Consider the following 13,266-nt stretch of genomic DNA (forward strand, 5'->3'; position numbering starts at 1 on the left):
CAGAACATATCTTCATAGCACAGTACCTGCAATCACTGTTAATCCTTTTTTCCTTTACATCGTTAACATATTTAATAATTTTGAATTGTTTGGTTCTCTGTGATTTCTAAACACTGATAGGTACTGAACAAATCCACAGTGCAAGTGTCACACACACACACACACACACACAAAGTGAAATACCCAAGAGAGAAATGCTGATTCATAGAAATGTGATTGCAGGATTACCGGTCAGTGGCAATTTTTAAACAATTATTATCTTTCATTATTCTGTTTGGTACCACTCATGATACATAAATTAAAGAAAAATAATGTGTGTGTGTGTGTGTATATATATATATATATATATATATATATATATATATGTATATGTGTGTGTGTGTGTGTGTGTGTGTGAGATAGATTATGGAATGTCATGCATTATATGAACTTTATAAGCACTAATAAACAGCCAACATGTTAATAATAGGTATGCTAATAAGCAACTACTTATTAGCGAGAATTGGACCCTATACTAAAGTGATGCCATATATATATAAATATATATAGTTCAGATGCACAGGCCTCTTAAGTGCCATTTGAAATTATCTTCTAAAATGAGCATTATTATTAGGCTCTTATGTGTAGGTTCTGTAATTTCACTTTAATGGCAATGAATGAATAGGTTCTTTTAATTTCCATTAAAGTGAAATGACTGAACATAAACATAGGAGTCTGAGAAAAATGCTAATTTTAGAAGGAAATTTCAATCACACTTAGAAGCTTTTGCATCTGAACCATAATGTTAATCATGTTTTTCTCATTGACAGCCCTTGAATATGTCTTTAATTTAAAAATGGCAATACAGTTTATCAAATATTTTTCTCAGAACTCTGAATACACGTAAAAGTTTTATCTATGAAGAGGACACACTTGCCAACTGCTGCCATAATATCCAAATCAAATCCACTTCTGGGGATTCTGTCTGTAACTGCAATCCCAAGGTTCATAAATAATATACTCACTGTAAACAAAATAATATGCACATGATTCATGCAAAGCAATAAAGCCCCCTAGCTGTTTGTATTTGAGTAAATCAATAGCCTTAAAAAGTAATTTCTGCCATTTCTTATAAAAGATATCAAAACTAATGAATAGATTGTGAGACTTTAACTCAAATCACATACTTCCTGTTGGAGCGTGTAAAATAATAATGCTAAATTGCACAAACAAGTGATCTGAAGGAATATTAAACATATTAAAGAATGGCACACTTTTCCATGAAGTATTCACATGCACCTTTTTAGCATATTACTTTTCATATTACTTTGCCTTAAAGGAATAGGTCACACAAAACAGAAAATTACCTAGAGTTTATACTAAGTATGACTTCCTTGGTATGATTTTTTAAAAACAGTCACTGATTATTTTTTGTTGTATGAAACAGTTTGGCTATTCTGCAAAACAACACCTTTTGTGTTCCACAGAATAAAAGGCATCTTATGGATGATGTTGACAAAAATACCTTTAAATATACAACTCAAACCTTGATCTATTCTATGCCCAGCCTCAAAGACTGCATGCATCAAGAGACAGTGGTGCTGATTTGGGGTTTTCCCCTCTGTACATATAGTGACTTTGTAAGGGGGAAAACTTATACAGAAACAGCACTCTCATTCTCTACTGGAATGCAAGACTGCTGATAACATGGTTCTCCACTGCAATCCTGGAAAAGTGCTGAATTGGCTATTGGCTTAAAGTAATGACTTACAGTAAAGCTTCAGAGATGAGCAAGCCATATTGATACACATGAATGGACATGTATTCAATAGCCAATGCCACTAAAAATAAGAAAAGAGTCATTTATACCACTAATATTTCAATGAGTATCTATAAAGAATGATTATGACATAAATGATTCATAATGATACAGAGAGCTTACTGGACGGTATAGCTAAATTATTCACTTGCCTCTGGTGCAAGCTAAAATGATATAGCAGGGAAGTTGATAGAAAAGCCTTATATACAGATTTTATGGAAGCAGACTGCAATTTTCATAATATTCACATTAGTTCTACACAGTTCGTCCTACATAATCCCTTTTCCTGGTGCCACACAAGGGCTTTCATCTCAGAACTGTTACTGGGCTGACTGTACCAATATTCGGTGATTTATGTATCCATGTTTGGACTCAGTCTGCATTGTATAAAAATATGTAAATGTTTCTCATACCACTACTGCCAACAGAGGTCACTGCCCTGTCCTCCAATTACTTGCTAGACTATACAAAAATGGGATGCGAGTCCTACGCTTTTAAATTAATCAGAGCTATTTTTAATATATGAAGGAAACTGAAGGCTGCTGAGTATTTATGGACAAATACAGACAGGTGGAAATACAATCATGTGTAGCTTTTCAAAATACACAAAACACCCACAGTCCTTCTCTCAGTCACACTTGTGCACGTACACTCACGCTGTCAATCTGCCACACAAATATAACACATAGATACACACAGGCAAACCAGGGTTGTGTGCTGTTCAGAAGTGAATTGAGAATGGCTTTTAAATTCTGAATAGGAAATGAACAACAGGATTCAGAAATTCAATTTGAGTTTAAGGAAGCATCATTAAAATGAAAGGAACTGCAGAAAGAGAAAAGTTAGTCATGAAAAATTTTGGCTTGACAGGTTTGTTTGAAGGTTTCTAAAAAATATATGTTTCAAGGTTTTACTGTAAGTTTTGCAAACAGTCCAAAAGATAAATAGATTAACAGAAATCTATTTTTTCAAAAATGCTGCAAAATCTTACTACAAGAATGAAAATTGGCTTAGGGCATCTTTATCTGTCTGTGTATATGTGTTATTTTAGTATCATTAAGATACTATTAAAATTTTATTTATATTTTGAATCAGTTTTAATTTTTATATTTTATGTTTTCATTTTAAAGTTAAATTGTTTGTTTTGTGTTTTATTTTTGTAATAGTTTTTATAAATTTTTATCTCAGTTATTTTTAGAACTTTGTAATAAATTAAATCAAAGTGAAATATATATATAGACAGATTGAAACATTACCTGAAATGAAGTAAAATGTAAAAGATGCTTTATTTTAGTCAGTTGCCAAGGCACCATTTTTCACTTTGATTTAGTTTATTTCAAAGTTCTAAAAATAAAGAACGAGAACGAGAAATAAAAATGTATAAAAGCTATTACAAAAATAAAACACACAACAAACAATTTAACTTTAAAATGAAAACATAAAATATAAAAATAAAAACTGATTCAAAATATGAATACAATTTTTATAGTATCTTAATGATACTAAAAAAACACAGATACACAGACAGATAAAGATGCCCTAAGCCAATTTTCATTCTTGTAGTAAGATTTTGCAGCATTTTTGTAAAAAATAAATAAATAAATTGCAGTATTGAAATGTTTTTTCAACTTTTAATTAGTAATTCTATTATAATATTAGTGTATTTATCGTATTTATACACTAAATGAACCTTCTGTCTTCATTTTTTTAGCTACTTTTTTTCTTCCTGGCAATTCAATTTAACTTCCTGTGGGGTGTGGCCAACTGAAATTCAATTTTACAAACTCACACCTTTCTGTTCAATCACACGCAACATCCCCATCCTCGCGAACGCGCTCTGCATCTCCCAGTCCGTCCACATTTACAGCATGAAGTGATTACCTTCAGATAGGACAGCAGAGTGCTGGGCACTCACGTTCTCTGCAGCATTCAACACCCAGATGTCCAGCAGAGGACAACAAAATGACCGACTCGGGGGGAGGAGTACGATGAAACAGACAAAATTCCCCAAGAGTTTGCTACGCTCTCAATATAGCTCACCTTTTCTCCTTGCGACAGGCAAAGCCCGTCTGGACTGATAAAAATTAACGATTTGTAAAATAACTTTTTTTTAGTGTTCCGTGGAACACAATGATAGCAAATAACGGATAATCCCAGGTTAGACAATAATTTGGGCGAGCGTTTTATTTCTCTGGTGCGTCTCCGGGGTCTGTTGGGTTGGGGAAAGCGGGAACGTTCCCGGCTGGGGTTAAAAGGACGAGAGGAGGCGTGTGAGGAAGCGGGCTATAATAACTATCTTGATTGCATAGTGATACGCCACCGGCGCGTGTACATGCGCTTTTAAAATATTACTGCAACCGTCCACAATGGCAAGTTTAGCATTCAACACGTGTCGCGAGAGTAATGAAGAGAGAGAGGGAGGTTGCTAGGTGACGGCGCGTATATACTGAATTTTAACAAAATAACTGGAGAGAGAGACTGAGTGAGTGAGAAAGAGAGAGGAAGGGGAGGTAAGGAGGGTGGGAGAGAGCTAGTCAGCAACATGTAGGCAGGCTGAGTAAAGAGAGGTCGAGACTGTGTGTACGTACAATTTCTTTTTACGTTTTTTTTTTTTTTTTTACCTAAGAGAAACATACCGGAGGGAAGCGTCGTGGAAATGGGCAGCTGTGGAATGGATATACAAGTGACGAAGTGCCGCAGGAATAACAGTGTGTCTGGATCCTGAAAAACAGTGAGTATGCTGGTTTTCTGCTTTCTTGTGGGGTGTTCGGTCAAGTCCTCAATGGATTTTTGTCCTTCAAATCGGCAAAAGGCGGCAAGCGCGAGACACGCTTTTGCGACAGCGCCTGAACGCTCCTGCGTCTCGCGCGCATATCCACTTTGATGGATAGGAGACAACCGGCCGGTGAGCGAGGGGTTTGACCCCTCTGTCATTGATGCGCGTGCACATAACACAAGGTCTCTCTCTCCCGCTAACCTGACTATCACCTAGACATCCTAAACACATATAGGATAGTACTGACTTGACTTTCACCCCACGGGCTCACGAATAAGGTCTCAACTTTACCTCACTGCCAAGGGTAGAGCCTAGGTATGCTTCCTCATGGAGAGCAGCAGTCCACCGGGAAAGCACGTATGTAAAGCCATTCCGTATTCCGGTGTTATTTCTGACAAGTGGTCGCACGAATTTCCTACACAGACTGTTTAAAATATTACAAAAATAAAATATTCTTGTTAAATATTTTAACGTTGCTGTGAAAACACTGCAGTTTTAATTCAGTCATTCTTTTTTCCTTGTGTGTGTGGCTTCTTTTTTCTTTCTTTTTTTTTTTGAGGGTCGATCAAAAAAAAAAAAAAATCAGTTTTCATCATGTTGTGTGTAGCCAAAAAGTGCAAAAATATGCCGACATTTCAACTTTTTTTTTTCCTCGCATAAAACAGAAATTGTGTCATTGCTGAAACTAATAGAAGAGTAGCATTTTAAAACAGGTATCAGTTTTTTATAAATGTAATGCATTTCAATTGCGAGAATCAAAATACATGTAATTAATTTTGTAATATCAGAGCCAGTATGCTGAGTTTATGGTAAGTGAGGTTCCTTCTTTCTTGTAACTCAGATTGACTCCTTTTGTGTACCACTTGTTACTGGGTAATCGAGATCCAAGGAATCTGCATGTCTCTGGCTTATTGGGAAGAATAAGCTGTCTTTTGTTGTTCAGCGGTCTTAACATTGCTGCAATTATCAGAACTCTTTGCTGTGAATGCCATATGTCGTTGGTTCAATTGCTTATGGTGTGGCTGCCGTTCTACTAGTTTCTCTCACCCAGCTCTAAGTGTCCATGTTTTATAGGGTACTCAGTGCATTTGACAGCACTTCACAAAGCCTTTGGCCACTTCCTACCTAAATGTTGAAGTTCTGCTGGTGACCTGCCTGAGACATTAAGAGTTGTTTGACAGCCTTAGACGATTCCCCATGGGAAAGCCAGGTTTTTGCAGAAGCCACCTAAAGGCTCGTCTGACAGGTTTGGAGGTGGCAGGAAGGTGCTGGTGATACTGGAGGAGGGGGGCACCGTTTGGTCTGTCTCAGAGATTGCTGCTGCTTCAAAGTCATCCCCAGGTTATAGTTGTTGACTCCAAGAACATAACCACCCACCATATAAACACAAACATACACCCCTTAAAAAAAAAAACTCTCACTTGTTTCAGATGAAGAAGCACAGCTTGAGGGCATTTTGGGACGACTGCCCAACAGGAAGCTGGCCTAGAGGTCTTGAAAAGGCACATCCCAGGGAGAAAGCTAGGGAGAAGCCAAATTGCGTCCTGTTTTCCCCTCTCCTTTTCAAGCCCCCTCCCTATGGGATTTGTTGCTTGCTAGACCCCAGCTGTTCTGAGGAGCCACCTCCTACGTCCAGCCCTGTCATGTCTATGCATCAGAGCTGTGTTACATCACCCTGCATTCAAGACTGAGACTGACTGATATTTTTTTCAAAAGACTTCGGAGCATATGAAAATGACTACATTATCTAACGGCACATAGTTATTGTTGATTTGTTTGTGGCAGGGCAATATCTAGATCTTGAAGCCTGAACTTAATGCAGATAACACATTTTGACATATTAGAAAATTCTACTACAAGATCTTTTTGATCTTTATTCATAATCATTTTAATTTGATGATTTTAAACCGCTTGTCTGACATGCTTATATTTTGCAGAACATCATTTAATTGTGTGATGAACTGGAGCGTTTTGCTGGATTAGGGTGTGGATTCTCTTTTCAAGGCCCCATCAGAATGCACCTGTATTTGCCTTTAGTCTGTAGTATGTTAATATCGGTCACACAATAGATTTTAATCATACCCGAAAACCCCCCAGAAGGTCTTACATTGCCCTTTAAACTTAATTAAATGTCAAAAAAGAGATATAGAAGCAATTAGCCTCTCTATATTCCAAAACATGTCTCAGCGGGTGTTCAAAAATGTCTCTAAAATCCACAGAGATACTGAATATTTCTATATTTATTATATAACTAGTGAAATGAGATGGGCAAATTAATGTTATAACCAGATCCTTGAATGGGGTTATATGATGCAATTTAAATTTTTCTTTTCTCTTTGGAGTGTTACAAGCTTTTGGTGCATAATGAAGATCTGTAAAGTTGAAAAGACTGAAGTCTCAAATCCAAAGAGATATTCTTTATAAAAGTTAAGAGTCAACCACACCCTCCTAAAACGGCTAATTCTAACATGCCCTCACATCTACATCACTATGCGAGAAGATCTGCATAACGCTGCCAAAATGTTCACAAAGAAAGAAGGCGTAACTTTTATTCTAGCTGTTGCCACCGCCACCATGTCGGAGACGCTGTGTGTTTCATTGCGAAAGTGGAAATACTTTATCCTTTACACACTTGAGGTACTCAGCCAATCACGATGCACTGGATAGTTGGCCAATCAGCATACACCTCGCTTTACTGAACGATGAACTTTGTAAAAATCATACGTGTTTCAGAAAGGTGGGGCATAGAGGAGAAACAGTAATGTACATTATGTTGAAAATAATGTTTTTTGAACCTTAAACCACATAAACATGGCATTACACCAAATACACAAAATAATGTTCTTTGTAGCTACATCATATGAACCTTTAAAGGCTCGTCAAACCTTTTCAGCCTTCTGTTCCTGCTGTCTGAAGCTCATAGGCATATAAAACTGGAGTTGAATCTAAATGAAGAGGATGGTAGCAGTCTCCATTACTTTCCCATGGTACCATAGGATTTGTCAATGTCACTATGCAAAGTGAGACTTAAAATCTTGACAGTGTAGCTTCTCGGAGAACTAGAGTGCTAATGATTTTCAGCAGCTCTGCATCCTGCTTTTCCTGTTCTCCTTCTTGACGGTTCGTATTTGTTGATGTTGTCTTCTCACTGCTCGGCAGTGAGATCACTGGGAGGAACAACTCAGACGCTGGCTGCATCTGGAAATAGCAGGCATTTTACTTTTTAAAAAAACTCAATGTATGCTACCAGGGAAGACGCTGAAGCAGCAAAGCTGCTTGCTTTGAAGCACATAAAGGCATATGTTTGCGCACGAGACATTTATTTATGTCTGTGATATATTTTTACCTAGATATTGATGCCTGGGGCTGGCCCTCTGCGAAATTTGAGGAGATTTGTCTTTCTTTCATTTGATATCAGCATTATGGATGCACCAGGGAGAGCAGAGATTGTCCATTTGCAGCTATTGAGATTAAATGTAGGTAAGTGATATTATATTCAGTGTAGGGATGTCAACGATTAATCGATGATCGATTAATTGTCGATAAGAGATGCAATCGATTAAGGCTATCGATGGTCGGTTAACCGATTCAATGTTGGGCTGCGTGCGGCTCATGCGCACTCAACACGTGCGAGCGGCTGTGAGTGACGGTGACGATATATAAAAGCATCATCATTCATTCACAATGTACAAATTAAGCTTTTAATGTGATTTAAACTTTAAAGTACATTAAAATAGAAACAACATAAAAGTTCTTCAACATTAAATGCAATAGAAATGTAGTTACTAATCATTTCATCAGATAACTGTTTTATATCGTGCGCTTTGCAGGGCTGCGGGACACAGTGACATGACAGTCTATTCATTCCTACAACTTGTTAATTCATTCCTACGAATTATTAATGTGGCAATTGTCCATGTTTCATTAATTTTGTTCCCTAAATAACCCATGATTTAAGTGAAATAAGGGAACAAATTAATAAATCGAACGAATTCTTAATTCATGAAATCTTTAATTTCCCTTCCCATGTTTACCACAGTAAGAGATGCGAAAACAGTTATTAAAAGCGAAAGATAATAAAATAAACCTGGGAAATTAGAGGGTTAGACTATGAAGATTTAGGAAAAGAAACAATGCCTAAATATACTGAATTTGTGGAAATTCGTGACCAACCGGCAAACCAGAACAAAGCCGCGTAAGACTATGGGGTCCAAAAGCATGGTCGCGATGTAACATTTTCCAGTTAACCTATTATTCCTCTAATAAACAAAGCTTTTATACCACACTTGTCATAATCAGATCTTATCATTTCTAAATAAATAATTACTGGATTCAAAACAGCGATTAATAGGCGCTGTGACCGACACATTCCTGGAGCATTCAGTTTAAATAGACCGTAGTATACCGGTCCACTCTGCTGTTATGCCAAGGACGTTTTTGCTCATATGAAGAGGATCATCTTTTCCGTCTATATGCGAATGCGTGTTAAGTACAAGCCTAGTTTACATTATAAATAATAGTTTAACATTCAAATACATTGCGAATATGGAAACATTTCGATTTGTGCCGAATGAGACATGAGCAATAACCTCCAAATAAATCTAGCCAAATCCGCGCTCGCTCATCCTCGTCTGCACGCATGCACTGTCACGATCTAATGCGCTGTATGCCGGATTTTAAAAAATCTGACATTTTCTAGGACAGAATCCAGCAGGATCAAATTAATGTGAGCAACTGTGTTTTGGTGCAGCAGCGCCGATGTAGTTCACTTAATGTGCAGCGCAGTCACACGCGCTTCACATTTCGGATAATTTTATTTTAAATACAATAATGTCAGTTGAAAACATCGCAATTGTGCTTTAAAATACAACAACGAGCACCACAAAACCATTTAAAGAGGCGCGTTCAGCGTTCTCCGTGCGGGATTGGAAACTGTCAACAAAGTAAAATGACCTCAAAAGTATGGCGCGCTCTCTTCATTTTATCAAATGATCATAATCGCATCTATTCATTTTATGATCCTGCTACTAGCATTTTATTCAGACTAAAACCTCTTTAATTCAAGTGAGAAAGCGTTTTGTGTGTGTGTGTGGCTTTTGCACATCCTGTCATACCGCTGACTGTCTGCCTGCAATAGACGCATTTTGCAGTATTATGGTTAACGATTAATCGATTAATTGATCGTTAATTTAAACGACGATCGATCATGGAAATAATCGAAATTTGACATCCCTAATTCAGTGTGTTGTACCAAACTCTCCCTTACGAAAGGAAAGTATATTTACCATATTGTGATATATTGTAATATATTATTTTCCCTTTTTATTTTCTGATATATTATATATTTGAATACATTGAATAATATAGCAAAATAAACAAATGATTGCTGCTTTCAATATATTGCAATATATTGGAAAAAAATAAATATTAAATCCCATATATAAGAATATATGCCTAATATATTACATGATATTTTCCAATATACTGCGATATATTTTTGTTTCATAAGGGCTTTTGGAAGTCCTCATTGTGCACGTGTAGCATTTAAATAATGGAAGCCACTATCTCTCTGACAATTCTAGACCTGGTTTCACCTTTTATTTTTACCTTTGTTTATAAACTCTTGTCCCCAAATGATTGTAGTGCCATTCACACTCTCAGGATACTTTCAGAAAACAATAGATTCGACTTTCGATCCTACTGTGTGATCACTGCACCACTGATACAAAACACACAGGTCCGTAAGAGCAATACATTTAATATACACAAATTATTATTAGGCAGGGCTACTGCATGTTTTTTTTTTTTTTTATGACAGCCGTATTCACAAGTATTTTCCAAGCAAATTACATGTATGCATTTAATGACTTACAGTGTTTTCAGGCTATACGTTTTTTTTTCCAGTATGTGTTTTCCAATTCCAATTCCTTTTACACTGCTAACACAATGTTCTACCTCTGAGCCACAGCAACTTAAATTAAGTGCACATTTCAGCATGTGTAAAATTACTGATTAACATTAACATTAAACACCAACAATACTATATATGTACTACTCACATAACTCTATTATTTAGCCTGTTCCAAAATGTTCTATAGGTTTCTTAAAAAATGTTTTTTTTTTTAATTATTGTTTTTTTTTAACAATAACTGTAATTGCAATACCATTATACTATAATATTTTTTAATCTAAGGTTATCATATGGTCAGAATCTCATACCGGTCCAGCCCTACTCAGCCCACTGAAGAATCTCCCCCAGACCCAGATGCGCTCTGATCACTGTGAATTAAAAACACTTTCTTCTCAGTACCAACAGAGACTCCCCATATTTATTTATTCATCAGATTTTTAGTTCGATTCCAGTAAGCGCTCTACCCTCATGTGCTGACTTGGTATGAACTTGATGCCCACTGAGTTTTGTCCTCAATTTGTTCAAGTTGTATATTTCTCCCCGTCTCAGGTGATATGTGGTGGAATGATGTCTATGCCTTTTGACCACTGGGCTTGATTGCTTATCTAAATAAGTGCCTTAGTGAAAAGGGAACCAGGGCGAACTTCTATTTCGCACTCTGTTAACATCAGGGCTTGAAATCAGCCGTAAATTACCCTTGCTTATTGGACAGGCGTGAATGTTTTTTCTTTTTTCTTTCTCAAGCCATTGATTGTAAATTGTTCTAGTGTAAACCGACATTTTATCTGTGCACTTGTGCTTGATAAAGTCTGAGCTGTGGAGTCCTGAGCCTCTGAAACTAAAGCTAGCCAAGGACATCTTGGGTTCAAATTAGTCCAACATGATGTCTTGTGGGGGCGGGCGGATGGTAGGGTGGGGTTTGCAGGGATTCCCTCCTTCTCTTTCCCCTGAGCGAGAGAGACAGAAACCGGCTCCCTGCAAGCATCCAAAATTAAATCCCAGGGGCCTCCACAGATGTGATTTTCAACGTAGTGCAGTATGGCTTGCTGCTGCCACTGTCACTTTTACTCTTTGGTTTGCCACTCTCTCCTCCCTCCCACTGGGTTTTGGGATATGATTCAAATTAAGCTCCTTACCTTTGCAAGTTTTTTTTTTGTCTCCTGAGTGGGATATGGTTCTGTGTTTGATGAGATGGATGAGTTTTTTCAGCTCTTTTCATTTTGCACCTCAAGGAGGAGGCATTAATTTAACATGGATTCACGGCAAGAGGTTTCTTTGTTTTGGACAGGGCTGTTTACTGATGTTTCACCAATTTATGGAAAATGTGTTGTTTGCTGAGGACCATCCAAAGAAAGACTTCCATAGGAAATTTTTAGTGCTCTGAGGTTGCTCTGTCACAGCTCAGGGGACTTAATGGGAGTCTCAGATTCTTTTAAAGGAATATTCCATGTACAAGTTAAGCAAAAGTGTTTGTAGTATGATGTTCATAACCACAAAAATTAATTATCAGTTTGAAAAAAATATATATATCTTAACTTTTACTGTGGACAATGGAAGTGAATGGCACCAATTTTAAAGGAGGTAAAAGCTGTGAAGAATATTGTAAAACCACACTTACATTAACTTTAATGTGTGTATCATTATAGTTGTAAAGCTGTTTAAATAGTTTTAACAGTAATTTTAGGGTTTGTCATGGTCGAAGTTGTAAAAGCTGATTATAACTTTTTTTTCTTGCTCTAAAATCATGTGAACAATGTTACCACTAGGGCTGCACGATGTGTCATTTAAGCATCGATATTGCGATGTACGAATCCACAATAGTCACATCGCAGGATGTTAAATGTAGGCTGTCGTAGTTGATCCGTTATTCATTAACCGTACGGGCCAGCTGCTCCCCAGCCCTTGACGAATGTGATTCATGGATTAATTGCACAGCTTAACCATCCTAGTGTGAAAGTTTATAATTTGCATGTGTTTTTAAGTCCTGTCAGTTTAACAGGGCGCATATAAGAACAAGCAGAGAGAGAGAGAGAGCGAGAGAGCCCCGGCCGTGTGCGCACGCTCACCTTCACCATCTTCAAACATCAAAAGCGCTGTTTTGCTCTCTCTCGCGCATATTAATCAAAATCAATTGACACGATGGAAAATTTTTTTTTTAAATAGTTGTTTTGTAATTGATTTTTTTATTTGATAAGCAGGACAAAAAAGTTAAAAGCACATTTTGGCAATTTAATTAATGCAGTGGTAAAAAAATTGCAAATTCTGATTACATGAGGCAAAATTTTGAAAAAACGTATTCGGCCTTCGGCCCAATGTTCCATTTTGTGTGGCTTAGGCCAAGAAGTGTCATTTTGGGGCATCCCTAGTTTTAACATGGATTGGCCACATTCAATTCCATTAAATGCCGGAACTAGGTGCGATTTTAGTAATGGACTGACTTTTTTTAGATAACCAAATTAGCTCCTACTCCAGAGCAGGGTCTAACCAGCCAAACTGGTACCACCTGTGACATAAGTAAAGGACTGCCCCCCTTGTTTAGAATGCCCAAGACATGGGTCGCCCATAATGAAAGCCTGTGTGCTAGTGCATGGAGCTTGGAGGGGTACATCCACCTGGTGTTTCATATGGCTGTGGCGTGGTCACAACGCACCAGCATGTGATGAATTTGCAGGCAGGGCAAAACATGTTTCAGAGCTGTCCAAACTGTGAGGGGCTCCAAATAATTTATGTGGGCTCAGTAGAGTGTGCTCGTCCACACCTTCAATATTTTGATCTCCTGGA

General features: G+C 37.3%; 1 protein-coding gene across 1 annotated transcript in view; it reads left to right on the top strand.

The window, feature by feature from the left end:
• The first annotated feature begins 3,621 nt into the window (after positions 1 to 3,621).
• Positions 3,622 to 13,266, top strand: part of LOC127979689 (glutamate receptor ionotropic, NMDA 2D-like) — an 83,337-nt gene continuing 73,692 nt past the window's right edge. The window contains exon 1 of the mRNA XM_052585288.1: positions 3,622 to 4,529. The gene's annotated coding sequence lies outside the window, so the exon portion shown is untranslated. The remainder of the gene's footprint in view (positions 4,530 to 13,266) is intronic.

Source organism: Carassius gibelio, chromosome B19 (assembly GCF_023724105.1).
Source record: "Carassius gibelio isolate Cgi1373 ecotype wild population from Czech Republic chromosome B19, carGib1.2-hapl.c, whole genome shotgun sequence".
Lineage (NCBI taxonomy): Eukaryota > Metazoa > Chordata > Actinopteri > Cypriniformes > Cyprinidae > Carassius > Carassius gibelio.